This window comes from Physeter macrocephalus, chromosome 10 (genome assembly GCF_002837175.3).
Source record: "Physeter macrocephalus isolate SW-GA chromosome 10, ASM283717v5, whole genome shotgun sequence".
Taxonomy (NCBI): domain Eukaryota; kingdom Metazoa; phylum Chordata; class Mammalia; order Artiodactyla; family Physeteridae; genus Physeter; species Physeter macrocephalus.
In genome coordinates this window covers 40,898,608-40,917,326 of record NC_041223.1, presented here as the reverse complement: position 1 = coordinate 40,917,326, position 18,719 = coordinate 40,898,608, and the positions used below count along the sequence as shown (strand labels likewise).

The window sequence follows — 18,719 nt, the reverse complement described above, 5'->3', positions numbered from 1 at the left end:
AATAATAGATGTCTTGTTCAAGTGTTAAGTGTTATAGCAAAAATACATATACGGTTAAGTTAATGAAGAATTGTTTTTGTTTTATCAAAATGGTAACAGACAGAAATACTTTGTAGAGACTGACTTCATACGCTACTTAAGACACTTGCACCACTAAGAAAGATACATAGAAACATTCAGAGAAATGAAATTTAGTAGTTCCAAGATTCAAAGAAATGTCAGAACTTTTGATTCCATTCAATAAAGAACAAAACCAATTGTATTTTTATTACTTTCATTTGAAACGTTCCACATTTTAATCTGAGCCTTGCAGACTTTTCATTTGGAGTCTGAAGCATTTTTGGTTTTGTTTCATTTTTTGAGAACTTCATTAATGTGAAATTGGTAATTAAAATGAAGGTGCAGTTTTCTTTTAAGGGCATGCTGTAGTTTAGGTAATAAGAAATATTAAGTAATTGGCTTTAGATTTTGTAATTTTTTCCCTAAGTCCCTGCTAGATTTCATATTCTAGTAGTCAATGTATTTTTCAGTGAAATGTAAAAATATTCCCATTCTCTTTGACCAGTATTAATTTCTTGAGATCTTATTGCTTGTCACTTGAATCCTGTAGCTGTCATACATCTGGTATAAGCAACATTTGATTTTTGAAGTGTGTAGACCATCTCTTCATATTTTCAAGATGTAATTTTACATTTCTGCATTTTAAAAAAGTTTGGCCGTAATCTTAGACACATGCTTCTAATTCATATACTTGCATATGTGACCTTTGTGAACAGAAATTTGCATGTATAATCTGTGTCCACTTGTAACTTTCTGATTATATACTGCTTATATCTGTGGATTCAAGTTTCTGAAGTGAGTACCAATAAAAAAAAAAAAAAACCTAGGCCATGTTCATTGGTTATACATGTTTGAAATGTTAACCAATATATTTGTCAGTTGTGGTTTTTATTCACTGTTACACTTTTTTGCATGCTTTAACAAATTATTATATTTTTAATCTAGAGTGTTCCAAAGACTGCTACTAAAGATCTGAGTTTAAAAAAAAAATTATCTCTTTTACCACTTGGTATTGAATACGTTGCCTGTATCTGATTTCCGTCATGGTGCTTCTTCTTTATAATAGCACTACTCTTACAGTGCATTATGCCTTGTCTGGTTTCTGGCCAAATGGCAAAGGATTATTTTTAAAAAGAAGGAGCACTGTGAACAAAACTCCCATTTTTTCCCTCTGATTTCATCCCTGATCATGGCTTCTTCAGTGAACAGTATGCACAGTTTTCAAACTATTTCATGTCTGTGTCCCTTGGTTCAAATTCTAAACACTGACACTGAATGATTAGGTCTATATACAAATTGTCTACCCATCATGGAATCACACAGTACAAACATGACCACCCAAACCCATCACTTTAGCAAGGGCTCTGAGAGGGGTACAATTTCAAAGAAGTGGCTGCTGTTGGAAAGTTATATAGACATCCTAGTTCACCTCATCTGATCCCATGCTCACCAAATTATCATTTATTAATTTGGTTTGCCTTGAAGCTTGCCTATTGAGGAAAAATGCACTGGCATTTGGGAGTTATATTTCTCTTTGTAAATTAATAAATTGAATTCAGTAATATAAGCAAAAGGAGAGAAGATAAACATAGAGGATCAATCTACAAAAGGAAAATAGAAAAAAATACTTATGGGGAAGTAAGGAAAAGGGAGAACTAGAAAATTACTTGACTTTCTGTTCCTGAGGTTTGGCTTCTCATTCTGAACTTTCCGTGAGATTCCCCTGTAGCCTGCAGATATATCACATTTTTGCTTGATCTACTTTGAGTGAGCTTTTGGTTTTTCAACTTTGGCCCATTGACAAAAATATTTTAAATCTTAGAAGCCTGAAACACTGCGTCAGACCTTATTGTCACGCTGTAGTAAATTCTCCAAGGTAGTGCAGTCCTCTGAGGTTTCTTGGCAATCAGCCAACTGTAGCTCACCTTCCTTGACTCAATAATATTTATTGATTTGCTTATTTGAGCAAATTATCTCTAAGATAAAGTCTACAGTAATATATTTACTTGTACAAAGAAAATCATATAAGCCCTGAAGATTTTAATTAGCAGTAAAATATGAAATGTTGTCACTGAGTTTTGCTTCCTCAACCAATTTTTTTTAATCCAAGAAGTGCTAGTAAGAAGGACATGAGAGTGGTATGAATAAAATTATAAACCTAGCACTTTTACATTTTACAGATTACAAAGATAGTGATAGAATCCAAAATCTCCATATCTTTAATATATGTAATAGGTATCACATTGGCTTCCTGTGTAGTTTTGTCTGAATCATGTTTAGGCCTTACTTCAACTCTCGAGACATAGAATACAACAACAATGGTCATTGATACTCATCACCACTTCAATTGCTTGCAGTAGACATAAGGAAAAGACTAGCATAGTATTATAAATATTTGCATTCAAGTAGCTACAAGCCATGGCATGTGGAAAGAAAAAAGTGCTTTTAAGACACATAAAATACAATGTTATCCACTTACTAAATAAAGAATCAAGAACCCCAAAAAGGCAGTTAAAAAAAAAACAAAAGACTGAACTCACTGGGTTCAAATATTAGAATAAAAGAAGAAGAAAAATAAAGAAGAAAAGCATAAGGTAAAAGAAAATTTGTTCCCTCAAATTTAATCATAGTAAATGCAAACTTACACTGTTCTACCTAATGTCACATAATTAATTTATTCTATAAATACTTCATTATTTTTCTTAGCTTGACAGGTTGGGGAAGGATGTTATAATAATTCATAAAATCTTTGATAATGTCTCTACCTTGTCCAATAGTCAGTGATCTGGAAACATTATTTTCCAAGTTAGTAAACCAATGAAAAAAAAGCAGATTTTATATGTTCTTCTGTTGCTTGCTAATTAGCCTATGCCTACCAAAAATCTGGTCCTACTTTTACAGAGCTTCCTCAGGGCAAATTTGTTAGGGCTAGTGATTTCTTTTTCAGTAGCACTAAATAGACTTAAAGGAAGGAATAGAATCCCAGTGAAGAAAATATCCTGCCATCAGCTACTTCACATTTCAGAACAGAGCAGACAACCTCAGGGACCTGTGGGTAAACGGTAAATGACAACCAAGATTCTGCCCATTATTAATTCAGTATCTTGCTGTTTGGTTTTCAGCAGAAACAAAACACATAATTAGTCTTGGCAGTTGAGAATCACAATTGCCTCTCACTATGTTGAACTCTTTGCTTCCCTTTTATTTAGTTAGTTATTTATTAAAAATATTTATTTATTTAGGCTGCACTGGGTCTTCACTGCGGCACGCAGGATCTTCGTTGCGGCATGCAGGATCTCTTTTTTTTTAGTTGCAGCATGCAGACTTCTTAGTTGAGGCATGGGAACACTGAGTTGCGGCATGCATGTGAGATCTAGTTCCCTGACCATGGATCAAACCCGGGCCACCTGCCTTGGGAGCACCCACAGGACCACCAGGCAAGTTCTTGCTTCCCTTTTCTTTAAGTAGTACAGAAAAATAATTTCATATGGGTGTATAAAGCAGCCAATAGAAGAGAAGCATAAAAATGACTATTAAATTGTATCCTGTGTATTGTCACTCCTGTGGTAATGACCATAATTTATGACACAACTTTATATTCTGCATATATCTTCAGAAGCTACTAAATGTGACTAACAGTAATTAAGAATAGCCCTGTGGAATAAGTCTTAAAACATTATCTGACAACTCGGCTAAGGGTGACAGAATTTTCTCTAAATAGCTCAGATTTTATAATAGTACCTAAATGAGAACTTATCCTCTCATGCAGCAACAGTTTTGTTTTGCTTTTTTAATGTATTTATTTATTTATTTATTTTTGGCTGCGTTGGGTCTTCGTTGCTGCGTGCAGGCTTTCTCTACTTGCGGCGAGCAGGGGCTACTCTTCATTGTGGTGCACGGGCTTCTCATTGCTGTGGCTTGTCTTTGTTGCAGTGCACGGGCTCTAGACACATGGGCTTCAGTAGTTGTGACTCGCAGGCTCAGTAGTTGTGGCTTGCGGGCTCTAGAGCGCAGGCTCAGTAGTTGTGCACGGGCTTAGTTGCTCCGCGGCATGTGGGATCTTCCCGGACCAGGGCTCAAACCCGTGTCCCCTGCATTGGCAGGCGGATTCTTAACCACTGCACCACCAGGGAAGTCCATTGTTTTGTTTTCTGGGCTAACTTTTCTCATAGTTAAGCATAAAGCACTACTTATACTCACTATAAAAAACTGTTAATATGTAGTTGTGGTGGAGACAATAAGTTATACAGGGAAGAACTGATTTATTTTTTCCCAAAGGTCTAATCCTTAGATCTACTTTAAACTGTTGTCTAAGGCAAAAAGTCAAGACAAATGATGCATTTTGATACCTAGCTGGTAAGGCTTTGAATAAAAGTTTAATAATCTGCAGCAAAATAGTCAGATACTAGGCTGAGGTTCAGAAACTCTTGCTATTGATTGTGTTCATTTTTATTTTAGAGGACCAATGTATTTCAGAAAAATGCTTCCTTGTGGTAGAGAATAACAACATGCTCATAACTTTCTTCTAAATATTCAAAGGTATGCTCAGAGAAACCTGTATTTTTGACCCTTCAATAAGTTGTTTGTAAATATGAATCAAAAGAAGTGTCAGTCTCATGCCTAGGATAAAATCCCTAGCTTTTTTACATGAACAATATTTTCAACTATTGATTTATCTTCATTTAAACCTCAAACATTTTTCAAATGACTACACAGTCTGTAACATAATATAATACCTCAAAACTTATTCCTAATCTAAAAACTCATTTTGGGATGTGTTTAGGCAATAATATAATGCAATCAAACATTTTATTCACTTGGCAATAACATTGTATCAAATTATCCAGTCCTGATTATACTTTTCATGATGAAATGAGGTATCAGAATAAGCTGTGTCAGAGAAACTGGAAAGTAAATAAGATTTACTGAACTGGATACTAGTCAGTATTGCTATTCTGACCCTCCCTTTCTCTTTCACTTTCCAATAGAATGTTTCAAAGTAGCAGAAATTCTTTCTTACTGAATTTTTAAAAATCACCTGATTGATAAGGCATTAAGTTCTCCATTCTCTCATTGTTGTTTAAATAAAATAAGTAATAAAATGATCACAGATTCAAAAAATGATACAAAGATTCAAAAAGGGTAGCTCAACTAAATATTCTGATGAAACAGCATTTTAATATTATTTTTGTCAACTTTTGGAGATAAAGGACACTATCCAAAACACATGCTTAATTATACTTACCACTAATATGTAACTATTTTAAGGTGTAAAATATCATTATTTTTTGACTAGGATCAATTGATCTTCATTTTCTTTCTGAAAGTAGAGCTTAGTCTTACTAAGCCTGCCATATGTCTAAAGAAGCCACAATTTGTAATTACAGTTATTTTTTATATTTATATTGCCAGTTGAATAGTAAGCATAATTGAGGACTGGATAATTAATGTATATATAAGTATATGTCTATATTAATTATCATTTATTCTGATTTTTTTCCTGTTTTACAACTCCATTTGCTGCAGAAAAAAATAATAGTAATATATTTTCATATCCTCTTTCTTTCCCTGCCCACTAAAAATATTTCTCTTTTGCCTGTTAAATTCCTGGGTCTTAGGCAGTCAGGTTACCAGGCAAGGGAAGAATTAAAAGGAGTCAGAACCAGTTGGATTGCTTTAAATTGGAGATGACAAAGAGTTGCAAAAGAAAATTATGGAAAAGAAGAAAAAATAAGGAAAGGAGGGCAAGAAAGGTAAAGATCAACCAGACTGGCTTTAGGGGATGTTTGAAGCATTGTGGATGAAAGTTTAGGTTGATCTTCTGTATCATGTTGGGCAGGACTCTAAAAGATAGGTGAAAAAGAGGATTCAAAGAACTTAGTTGTATGTTATGACTGAAATTCCTCTTTGGTGGTTTTTTAGGGGGGGGATTACATTGTTGAATTAACTTGCTTTTTAAATTTTTAGGAATGTTGTATTATGTTTATCATTTGTGTGTTTGTTTTCCAATTACACACCATGTTCAGGTTGATTTCAGAGTGAGAACAATAAGGTACTGCTTTATATGGATGATAAACATAGATTATGGATTATTGTTGTATGAGGTGGTAGATATTTAATTTATAATTTCAAAGAAAATCAGTCTTATTTTTCATTTTCTTCCAAGTTTTATTGTAAGCCCTAACATAATAATCCAGATGATTAAGAAACTGATATATTCAGTATCTTCTATTGGTTACAAGTACTGAATAGTTCACACAAATTAAAACAGATTGTGGCATTGTAAGACCACAGTAACGCATAACTAACATTATTGAATACTTATTCCGTGCCTGGCTTTATTCAAACCATCTCACACACATTAATTAATTTGATATGCTCACTACAACTCCATGATGTAGAATTGCGTTTTTCCCTATTTTTCCAAAGAGGAAACTGAGGCAGGAAAAAGATAAATAACATGCTCAAGGTCACACAATACCAGCTGGTAGCTAATGGTGCTATATTCAATAGCATATAGTCAGGTTTCAGAGCCTGCCTTCTTAACCTCTAGATTATTCCATGTCTTTAATCAAGGCTTATATTTAATCTCTAAACAATAAAACATTATATTACTGGTACTTGCCCAAATAGAAAAACATATTAAGGATTTAATAATTAATAACAAAACATATGAAAGGAAATCAATTTTCACAGTATGATTTTTAAAACAATCCTATTCTCAATAATACAAATAATATATTTGTACTGTATTTTGTTTATGTTCTACCCAATCCATCTACTCACCTTGCTTTCTGGCTAGAGCTGTCATTATTACAGCTACTGAGTATTGCACACATAAATCTTGCTTCAATTTATTTGAGAAAAAATAGAAAAGTCACTTTTTTCTACATTTTCTCTTAAGTGAGGAAAAACATAGTGTGTCAGGGTGTTTCAGACTTATAAAGGGGAAAATTTGGACAAGGGCGTCTAAGAACATGTAATTTCTACTCACGTATGCTACAAAACAATGGAGGCTGTCTGCAGAGAGTAATGATAAATAGATTGATGGAGAAATAATTATATATTTTATACTATAAATTATTTAATATATACCGTATATATTTGGTAACACTAATAGATGTCATATTGTTGAATCAGATTGATAGATAATTATGTTATATACTGTAACTTGTAACTTATTTAATATATATGATATGTATTTGGCAAAACTAATAGATATAAATCCTATTGTTGAATCTGGTTGCTTCCTGAGAAAGTTTTATCAGATTTATCCATTGTTGCTCTAGGGACATAATAGGGCTGATGGGTGTGAACCCTAAGGACACAGACATATCCATTAAAATTCATGGTCACCTTAAAAAGTAATGCATGGGAAATGGTCCCAGCAAGGCACTAAAAGGGTCAATCTATGAAGAAATCTATCCAATGATCACCATGTAACAATCATGATGGGGTAGCTATGGAGCAACACTTCTTTCACCATCTCAATAAATAATTCTCCTGAGGATGACCTATACTGAGGCTTTAACAGGATCATCCTCTGTAGTTGAAAGAAAATTGCCACTTCCATAGGAAATTGCCTAGAAAACAACTTTCTCATAGAACAACAACCTAAGTCACTTCAAAATGTAGTAATTAAGGGACTGTTTTGAGAATGGTGAGAACACTACTAGCATTCTAAGAGGGTGTTCCCAGAATCACCTAGACTAGACTGATTTCTAAACCATCCTATTGTGTTTTTCCAAAGGACTCCCTAAATGTGGAATTTAAAACCCAAGAACTTTTCATTGTGTGGATGAGTTCATCCACAAAGTTATGTAGTTGACTCTGAAAATATTTTGTAACTTTTTGTGTCTGTATGAGTGATCTTTTTAGTGCAAAGAGATGAATGTCTTACGGGAGACCCTCAGAAAAATCTCATTTGCAGAACTTGAAATATCTGCCACCACCAGGTAATGATTTCTTTCCTCCACATGGGATGTAGGTGAACTTAAGGAACGATGATTTTTATCTACTGTTCTTACTCAGAGAAGTATCAATATCTATGGCCCTTTCCTAGAAAATAGGCTGCTATCTCTGCTAGGAAAGAGAATTTCTTGCAGTGTGTAAATCCTCAGCTTATAACAGCTTGGTTTAGGTATCAGTCTTGTTTTTTCTGTTTCTGTGAAGTGTAAGGAGAAACTTGCTCTTAGTGCCCCAAATGAGGTGTGAGGATTATGAGTGGGTCTAACCACGGGCCCACAGTTTCTTCCCTGAGGAAAGTAATAAAAGGGCTTGGAACACCTTCATGCCTTCTGACATTAACCCAGTCCTGCTGGTAGAAGCTCCACTGTAGGTGTTCAGCATGTCGTTTGTCATTCACTCCCACCTCTGAGACTCCAAACCATCTGAAAAATTAAAGAATCCCACTTCAGGCAAAGGGCAGGAACAGTATAAGAGAGGATGAGGGGAAAATGTGCTGACCTGAGAACTTTGCAAATATGTGGAGTTTGTAAAACTAAAGGCAAAAAAAAAATGTACATAAGCAATTCACTCTAGTTGATAAAGTTTTTTCTCCACAGTGGTATAGGTTAACAATTTTAATACTGCTATCCATTATGTTGGAATTGAAACATTAAGTAAATAGATGGTAAGTGGTGAGAACCAGTGTCTCACTGCTGGAGTGAGAGTTTACAGATAAGTAGGGGAGGCTAGAATGATCCATGTGGTAGTGGATTAAAGTTGGAGATATCAGTATGAACTCATGTTTAGCTGAATATAGATACAGATGGTTACATATAGAAATATTTATTAGATAGGTATATATTCACAGGTCAGTATACACATAGGTATTTCCTTGCTCTATCAGCTGAGAGGGCCTGGAAGCCATAACACCTCAAAAGCAAAGAGCACAACTAGCACTCAGATCTGGTTTCTAAGATCCTTCTCCAGTAAAAGGAACAAGAGATCGTTGGATAAATGGCTGATTCTAGGACTGGCTTAGGCAATAGACAACATGTACTGGATTATCTAGTAGTATCAGAAAGTAAGGAAGTGCTCAAAATAAAACAAAAACCTGCAATGATGGGGGTATGTCAAAGGGACACAGAAGCCAAGTAAAAGATATCCCAATGGCCAAAACTGGCACAATTTGAGCGATAAAATAGTGTTGGATTATAACACAGTATAAAATAAAAATAAATGTCTGTGAGTTCATAATAACATAAATTAATGATTGAACAAATAAATAAGTGGGGGAGAAGACACAAATCTCTCATGCATAAGAATTCCAAATAATTTATGTAGATACTTTGCCCTCAAGGAGAGAGAGCATGACTCCCACTCAAGTGTGGGCTATTCATAGTGACATCCTTCCAAAAATTACAGTATGGAAAGAGAGAAAGAAAAGAGTAACTTTACTGTGGAGAAACCTGACAGACACTGGCTCAACCAGGTTATCAAGGTCAACATCAGTAGTTTAAGTCATGTTAATGGTATGTACCCTTGATATGAGGCAATGAAAATAGCACTTTAACTCTGTAGTTTTCCTCTCAAAACCCACAATATCCATCTAATAGTGAGAAAAATATCAGAAAAACCATAATTGAGGGACATTCTAAAAAATACCTAAACAATACTCTTTAAAACTGTCAGGGTCATCAAAAACAAGTCTGAGAAACTGCCACAGCCAAGAAGAGCTTAAGAAAATATGACAACTAAATATAATGTGGTATCCTGAATGAGACCCTGGAACAATAAAAGGATATTTGGTAAAAACAAAGAAAATCTCAATGAAGACTTTACATATATATAGATTTTTGTTAATAGTAATATATCAATATTGGTTCATTAATTGTAATAAATGTACCATACTAATGTAAGATGTTAATAATATGGGAAACTGGGTGAAGAGTATGTGGTAATTCTCTGTACTATCTTTGCAATCGTTTTGTAATTCTAAAACTCTTCTAAAAAATAAAGTTTATTAATCCAGCAATTCCACTCCTGAATATATATTCAAAAAAAATGAAAACACTAATTTGGAAAGATACATGCACCCCAGTGTCCATAGCAACATTTTTTACAATTGCCAAGATATGGAAGCAACCTAAGTGTCCATTAACAGAAGAATGGATAAAGAAGACATTGTGTGTGTGTGTGTGTGTGTGTGTGTATACACACACAATGGAATACTATTCAGTCATAAAAAAGAATGAAATTTTGCCATCTGCAACAACATGTATGGACTTGGAGTGTATTATGCTCAGTGAACTAAGTCAGACAGAGAAAGACAAATACTGTATGATATCACTTACATGTGGAATCTAAAAAATAAAACAAACTAGTGAATATAACAAAAAAGAAACAGACTCACAAATATAGAAAACAAACTAGTGGTTACTGGTGGGGAGAGGGAAGAGGGGAGGAGCAAGATAAGGGTTGAGGATTCTTACCTCTTAGGTACAAACTGTTATGTATAAAATAAATAAGCTACAAGGATGTATTATACAATGCAAGGAATATAACCAGTATTTTGTAGTAACTATAAATGGAATATAACTTAAAAATTGTGAATCACTATGTTGCATACCTGTAACTTATGTAATATTGTACATCAACTATACTTCAATTTTAAAAAATGAAAAAAGAAGTTTATTAGTAAAAAGTTCAAATCTCACTGTGTGTATCTTTTTAAATTTATGGCTCTTCTTTAAGTGCTGGCAGCCTTCTCTGCTTTAACATATATTTAAGTGCTCTTACCAAAATAACATAAAGTGTTAACAACAACTTTTAATATAATATGTGACTCTTTAATGATGAAAGAATCACATACTCATTGTGACTGGGGAACTAACACAGAGATATGTAAAATTAATTATCACACTGCTCCTCTATTCTGCACTACTAACAGTCAAGTGTGTACCCTTCAGACCATTCTTCATGTCATAAAAACACAAATATAGGCTTTTTTAAATGAATCACATTATGTACATTACTCTGGAGTTTGAATTTATCACTGCACGTCACATCACACATGAGCATTCTCGCACATAAATATACAGTGTCAACTCTCTACATAATGCCACAAAAGTCCATGTATGGGAATATTAGAGTTTATTCAGCAATAACTTTATGGATGCTATTCAGGTTGTTTTCAGTTTTTATCCTCTATAATTTCTGCTACACTCATGCTTTTATTTCTATAGAGTAGTTTCTCTGTGGTGTATAGGTACTGCTAACTTAAATAAATTTTCTAACTTTACATTGCAAAAAGTTGGGAATTAACATTCCAACTAACAATGTGTGATAGTAACCTTTCATTATACCCTCACTAAGCTAGATGTCTTTCTTTTAGAGTTTTGCCAATTTGACGAATGAAAAATGCCATCTTGTTTGCTTTAATTTACATTTCCTTGACTAATAGTGAGATTGAGTATCTTTTCATATATTTATCATTTGGATTTCCTCTTAGTGGTTTTTCCATTCATCATCTGTGCCCATTCTTTTTTTTTAAATTTATTTTTGGCTGCATTGGGTCTTTGTTGCTGCATGCGGGCTTTTCTCTGGTTGCAGTGAGCAGGGGCTACTCTTCGTTGCGGTGCACGGGCTTCTCATTGTGGGGGCTTCTCTTCTTGCGGAGCACGGCCTCTAGGCATGCGGACTTCAGTAGTTGTGGTACGTGGGCTCAGTAGTTGTGGCTTGCAGGCTCTAGAGCGCCGGCTCAGTAGTTGTGGCACAAGGGCTTAGTTGCTCCGCGGCATGTGGGATCTTCCTGGGCCAGGGATCAAACCCATGTCCCCTGCATCCGCAGGCAGATTCTTAACCACTGCGCCACCAGGGAAACCCCCCATTCTTTTTCTATTGGATTGTCTGTGTTTTTTCTTAACAAGTTTGGAGATATTTTTATTTAGGAGTGTTAGCCCTCTATGTCATATATAACATGGGGTTAATAACATGGCTACTGCAAAACAATATTGTGAGAATTAAATGATTTAATATATATAAAGCACTTAGAACAGGACCTGGTTCATGGCAAATGCTAGTTAAATGTTAGTTGCTATTATGATTACTACTATTACTATTTTCCCCCACAAACATACTTTATGTTTTAAACTTATTTGGGGGAGTTCCCTGACGGTCCAGTGGTTAGGACTCCACATTTCCACTGCAGGTGTCACAGGTTCCATCCCTGGTCCGGGAACTAAGATCCCACATGCTGCACAGTGCAGCCAAAATTTAAAAAATAATAATAATAAATAAATTTTAAAAATAAACTTATTTGGGATATCATTTACTGAAAAACATGTTTTTAATTTTGAGTTAAAAAAATATATCTACTCTTTCTTTGCATCATGCTTAGAAAGATCCTCCTGGCCACTTGGTATAAATTTTTTTCTATAATTTTGTCTAATATTTTTATTGTCTTTGTTTTAACATTTAGACTTTTAATCAAACTTTTAAAAAAAAGTTTATTTATTTATTTATTTATTTATTTATTTATTTAGGACTGTGCTGGGTCTTCATTGCAGCATGTGGACTTCTTAGTTGAGGCATGTATACAAGATCTAGTTACTGATCACGGGTCAAACCATGGCCCCCTGCATTGGGAGCATGGAGTCTTACCCACTGTACCACCAGGGAACTCCGTAGACCTTTAATCAATCTTGAATTTAGTTTTATATATGGGACGAGGGGGAGGTCCTTTTTTTTTTTTTTTTTTAGTTGGATATAACCCATTATGTTAACATCATTTATTAAATAATCCTTTACACAATTAATTGATATACCACTATTATAATGTTAATTTTCTGTATATCCTGTATCTATTTCTGAATGTTTTATCTATTACATATAATAGTTATTTCTTCTCATACCAATAGCTTACTGATTTGATTGAAGTGGCTTTATAGCAAAGTTTAATATCTAGTAAAGCAATTTCTCCATCATTGTTCTTTTTTATATCTTTATTGTTTACTCCTGCCTATTTATTCTTCCATTTGAGTTTTAAATAAAACTATTCTTCTCATATGGAGAATTGTAGGTGAGGGAAGGATGCTTTCTGCATGCCTTTTAGGAGACTGTGGTGAACCTGAGTCCCATCACTCACAACAGCAGCTATCATCACACACCGTATTATCTGTAGTCTATTCTTCTTGCCCTGTCTCAGTCTCCATGCTACCACACTCCTACTTTCTGCCAAATAAATGCTTTGCCACTATGACCTTGTCGGAAGCTCTGCTTTGGGGAGAACATAAACTAAGATGCCTGTTCTTTTTTAAAAAATACGAATAAAAATATGTCATAGGAGATTGGTTCAAGATGGCAGAGTACAAGGATGTGCTGTCACTCCCTCTTGCGAGAGCACCAGAATCACAACTAACTGCTGAACAGTAATCGAAAAGAAGACACTGGAACTCACGAAAAGAGATACCCCACATCCAGAGACAAAGCAGAAGCTGCAATAAGACGGTAGGAGGAGTGCAATCACAATAAAATCAAATCCCATAATTGCTGAGTGGGTGACTCACAACTAGAGAACACTTATACCACAGAAGTCCACACTGGAGAGAAGGTTCTGAGCCCAACGTCAGGCTTTCCAACATGGGGGACTGGCAATGGGAGGAGGAATTCCTAGAGAATCAGACATTGAAGGCTTGAGGGATTTGATTGCAGGACTTCAACAGGACTGAGGGAAACAGAGACTCCACTCTTGAAGGGCACACACAAAGTAGTGTGCACATCAGGACCCAGGGGAAGGAGCAGTGACCCCATAGGAGACTGAATCAGACCTACCTGCTAGTGTTGGAGGGTCTCCTGCAGAGGTGAGGGGTGGCTGTGTCTCACCATGAGGACAAGGTCACTGGCAGCATAAATTCTGGGAAGTGCTCCATGGCATTAGCCCTCCCAGAGTCTGCCATTAGCCCCACCAAACAGCCAGGTAAGCTCCAGGGCTGGGTAGCCTTAGATCAAACAACCAACAGGGAGGGAACCCAGCCCCACCCATCAGTAGACAAGCAGATTAAAGTTTTACTGAGCTCTGCCCACCAGAGCAACACCCAGCTCTACCTACCATCAGTCCCTCCCATCAGGAAGCTTGCACAAGCCTCATAGATTGCCTCATCCACCAGAGGGCAGACAGCAAAAGCAGGAAGAACTACAATTCTGCAGCCTGTGGAAGGAAAATCACATTCACAGAAAGACAGACAAAATGAAAAGGCAGAGGACTATGTACCAGATGAAGGAACATGATAAAACCCCAGAAAAACAACTAAATGAAGTGGAGATAGGCAATGTTCCAGAAAAAGAATTCAGAAAAATGATAGTAAAGATGTTCCAGAACCTTGGAAAAAGAAAGGAGGCAAAGATCAAGAAGATGCAAGAAATGTTTAGCAGAGACCTAGAAGAATTAAAGAACAACAACAAAAAAAACAGATGAACAATACAATAACTGAAATGAAAAATACAACACAATGAATCAATAGCAGAATAAATGAGGCAGAAAAACGGATAAGTGACCTGGAAGACAGAATGGTGGAATTCACTGCTGCAGAACACAATAAAGAAAAAGGAATGAAAAGAAATGAAGACAGCTGAAGAGACCTCTGGGACAACATTAAATGCAACAACATTCACATTATAGGGGTCCCAGAAGGAGAAGATAGAGAGAAAAGACCAGAGAAAATATTTGAAGAGATTATAGTCAAAAACTTCCCTAACATGGGAAAGGAAATAGCCACCCAAGTCCAGGAAGCACAGAGAGTACCAGGCAGCATAAACCCAAGGACAAACACACCTATACACATAGTAATCAAATTGGCAAAAATTAAAGACAAAGAAAAATTATTGAAAGCAACAAGGGAAAAACGACAAATAACATACAAGGGAATTCCCATAAGGTTAATAGCTGATTTCTGAGCGGAAAGTCTACAAGCCAGAAGGGAGTGGCATGATATATTTAAAGTGATGAAAGGGAAGAAACGACAACCAAGATTACTCTACCCGGCAAGGATCTCATTGAGATTCAACGGAGAAATCAAAAGGTTTACAGAGAAGCAAAACCTAAGTGAATTCAGCACCACCAAACCAGCTCTACAACAAATGCTAAAGGAACTTCTCTAAGTGGGAAACACTAGAGAAGAAAAAGACCTAAAAAACAAACCTATAACAATTTAAAAATGGTAATAGGAATATACATATTGATAATTACCTTAAATGTGAATGGATTAAATGCTCCAACCAAAAGACACAGGCTTGCTAAATGGATACAAAAACAAGACCCATATATATGATGTCTAAAAGAGACCCACTTCAGACCTAAGGACACATACAGACGTAAAGTGAGGGGATGGAAAAAGATATTCCACGCAAATGGAAATCAAAGGAAAGCTGGAGTAGCAATATTCATATCAGATAAAATAGACTTTAAAATAAAGAATGTTACAAGAGGGCTTCCCTGGTGGTGCAGTGGTTGAGAATCCGCCTGCCGATGCAGGGGACATGGGTTCGTGCCAACACCAGAAGCCACCACAATGAGAAGCACATGCACCACAACGAAGAGTGGTCCCCACACAAAAAAAAAAAAAAAAAAAAAAAGAACGTTACAAGAGACAAGGAAGGACACTACATAATGATCAAAGGATCAATCCAAGAAGAATATATAACAATTTTAAATATATATACACCAAACATAGGAACACCTCAGTACATAAGGCTAACAGCTATAAAAGAGGAAATTGATGGTAACACAATAATACTGGGGGACTTTAACACCTCACCTACACCAATGGACAGATCATCCAGACAGAAAATTAATAAGGAAACACAAGCTTTAATGACACAATACATGAGATAGATTTAATTGATATTTATAGGACACTCCATCTGAAAACAGCAGATTACAATTTCTTCTCAAGTGCACATGGAATATTCTCCATGATAGATCACATCTTGGGTCACAAATCAAGCCTTGGTATATTGAAGACAATTGAAATTATATCAAGCATCTTTTCCAACAACAATGCTATGAGACTAGAAATAAATTACTGGGAAAAAAATATAAAAAACACAAACACATGGAGGCTAAACAATACATTACTAAATAACCAAGAGATCACTGAAGAAAGCAAAAGGGAAATCAAAAAATACCTAGAGACAAATGCCAACAAAAACATGATGATCCAAAACCTATGGGATGCAGCAAAACCAGTTCTAAGATGGAAGATTATAGCAATAAAATCCTACCTCAAGAAACGAGAAAAATCTCAAATAAAAAACCTAACCTTACACCTAAAGGAACTAGAGAAAGAAGAACAAACAATACCCAAAGTTAGTAGAAAGAGAGAAATCATAAAGATCAGAGCAGAAATAAATGAAATAGAAACGAAGAAAACAATAGCAAAGATCAATAAAACTAAAATAGCAAAGATCAATAAAACTTCTTTTTCATTCCTTTGAGAAATGAAAAAGGAGAAGTGACAAGTCACCACAAAAATACACAGCATCATCAGAGACAAGTACAAGCAACTCTATGCCAATAAAATGGACAACCTGGAAGAAATGGACAAATTCTTAGAAAGGCATAACCTTCCAAGACTGAACCAGGAAGAAATAGAAAATACGAACAGACCAATCACAAGTAATGAAATTGAAACTGATTAAAAATTTTCTAACAAACAAAAACCCAGGACCAGATGGCTTCACAGGTGAATTCTATCAAACCTTTACAGAAGAGCTAACACCCATCCTTCTCAAACTCTTCCAAAATATACTAGAGGGAGGAACACTCCCAAACTCATTCTACAAGGTCACCATCACCCTGATACCAAAACCAGACAAGAGATACTGCAAAAAAAGAATATTATGGACCAATATCACAGATGAATACAGATGCAAAATTCCTCAACAAAATACTAGCAAACAGAATACAGAAACACATTAAAAGGATCATACACCATGATCAAGTGGGATTTATCCCAGGGATGCAAGGATTCTTCAATATACACAAATCAATCAATGTGATACACCATATTAACAAACTGAAGAATAAAAACCATATGATCATCTCAATAGATGCAGAAAAAGCTTTTGACAAAATTCAACACACATTTATGATAAAACTCTCCAGAAAGTGGGCATAGAGGGAAACTACCTCAACATAATAAAGGCCATATATGATAAACCCACAGCCAACATCGTTCTCAGTGGTGAAAAACTGAAACCATTTCCACTAAGATCAGGAACAAGACAAGGTTGCCCACTCTCACCACTATTATTCACAACATAGTTTTGGAAGTCCTAGCCACGCCAATCAGGGAAGAAAAATAAAAAGAATAAAAATTGGAAAAGAAGAGGTAAAACTGTCACTGTTTGCAGAGAACATGATACTATACATAGAGAATCCTTAAGATGTCACCAAAAAACTACTAGAGCTAATCAATGAATTTGGTAAAGTTGCAGGATATAAATGACATAAATCACAGCAAGATCTTTTTTGATCCACCTACTAGAGTAACGGGAATAAAAACAAAAATAAACAAATGGGACCTAATGAAACTTAAAAGCTTTTGCAAAGCAAAGGAAACTACAGTCAGGACGAAAAGACAACCCTCAGAATAGGAGAAAGTATTTGCAAATGAATCAACGGACAAAGGATTAATCTCCAAAATATATACATATTTCATGCAGCTCCATATTAAAATAACAAACAACCCAATCCAAAAATGGGCAGAAAATCTAAACAGACATTTCTCCAAATAAGACATACAGATAGCCAAAAAGCACATGAAAAGCTGCTCAACATCACTAATTATTAGAGAAATGCAAATCTCAACTACAATGAGGTATCACCTCACACCAGTTAGAATGGGCATCATCAGAAAATCTACAAACAACAAATGCTGGAAAGGATGTGGAGAAAAGGGAACCCAGTTGCACTGTTGATGGGAATGTAAATTGATACAGCCAGTATGGAGAACAGTATGGAGGTTCCTTAAAAAACTAAAAATAGAATTACCATATGACCCAGCAATCCCACTGCTGGGCATATCCCCAGAGAAAACCATAATTCAAAAAGTCACATGGATCCCAATGTTCATTGCAGCACTATTTACAATAGCCAGGTCATGGAAGCAACCTAAATGCCCATCGACAGTGGAATGGGTAAAGAAGATGTGGTACATATACAATGGAGTATTACTCAGCCATAAAAAGGAATGAAATTGGGTCATTTGTAGAGACGTGGATGGCTGTTGAGACGTGGATGGATCTAGAGACTGTCATACAGAGTGAAGCAAGTCAGAAAGAGAAAAACAAATAACATATATTAATGCATATATGTGGAACCTAGAAAAATGGTACAGATGAACTGGTTTTCAGGGCAGAAATAGAGATAGAGATGTAGAGAACAAACGTATGGACACCAAGGGGGTAAAGTGGCGGGGTGGTGGTGGTGGGATGAATTGGGAGATTGGGATTGACATATATTCACTAATATGTAGAAAATAGATAACTACTAAGAACCTGCTGTATAAAAATAAAATTAAATTAAAAATTAAAAAAAATTATATCATAACTTTAATTTATCCCCTTAGAGCAGCTTTAGCTGATCCCCATGGGGTTGGTAGGAAGTGTATTTTGTTTCTATGAATTGATGACTGGTAATTTGAGTTCCTTTTTAT

At 35.4% G+C, this 18,719-nt stretch overlaps 1 long non-coding RNA gene across 1 annotated transcript in view; it reads right to left on the bottom strand.

Annotated features, from left to right (window-relative positions):
• Window positions 1–8,085: 8,085 nt before the first annotated feature.
• LOC112064630 (uncharacterized) overlaps window positions 8,086–18,719 on the bottom strand; it is a 56,023-nt gene continuing 45,389 nt past the window's right edge. The window contains exon 3 of the long non-coding RNA XR_008618357.1: window positions 8,086–8,450. This is a non-coding gene — a long non-coding RNA (uncharacterized lncRNA). The remainder of the gene's footprint in view (window positions 8,451–18,719) is intronic.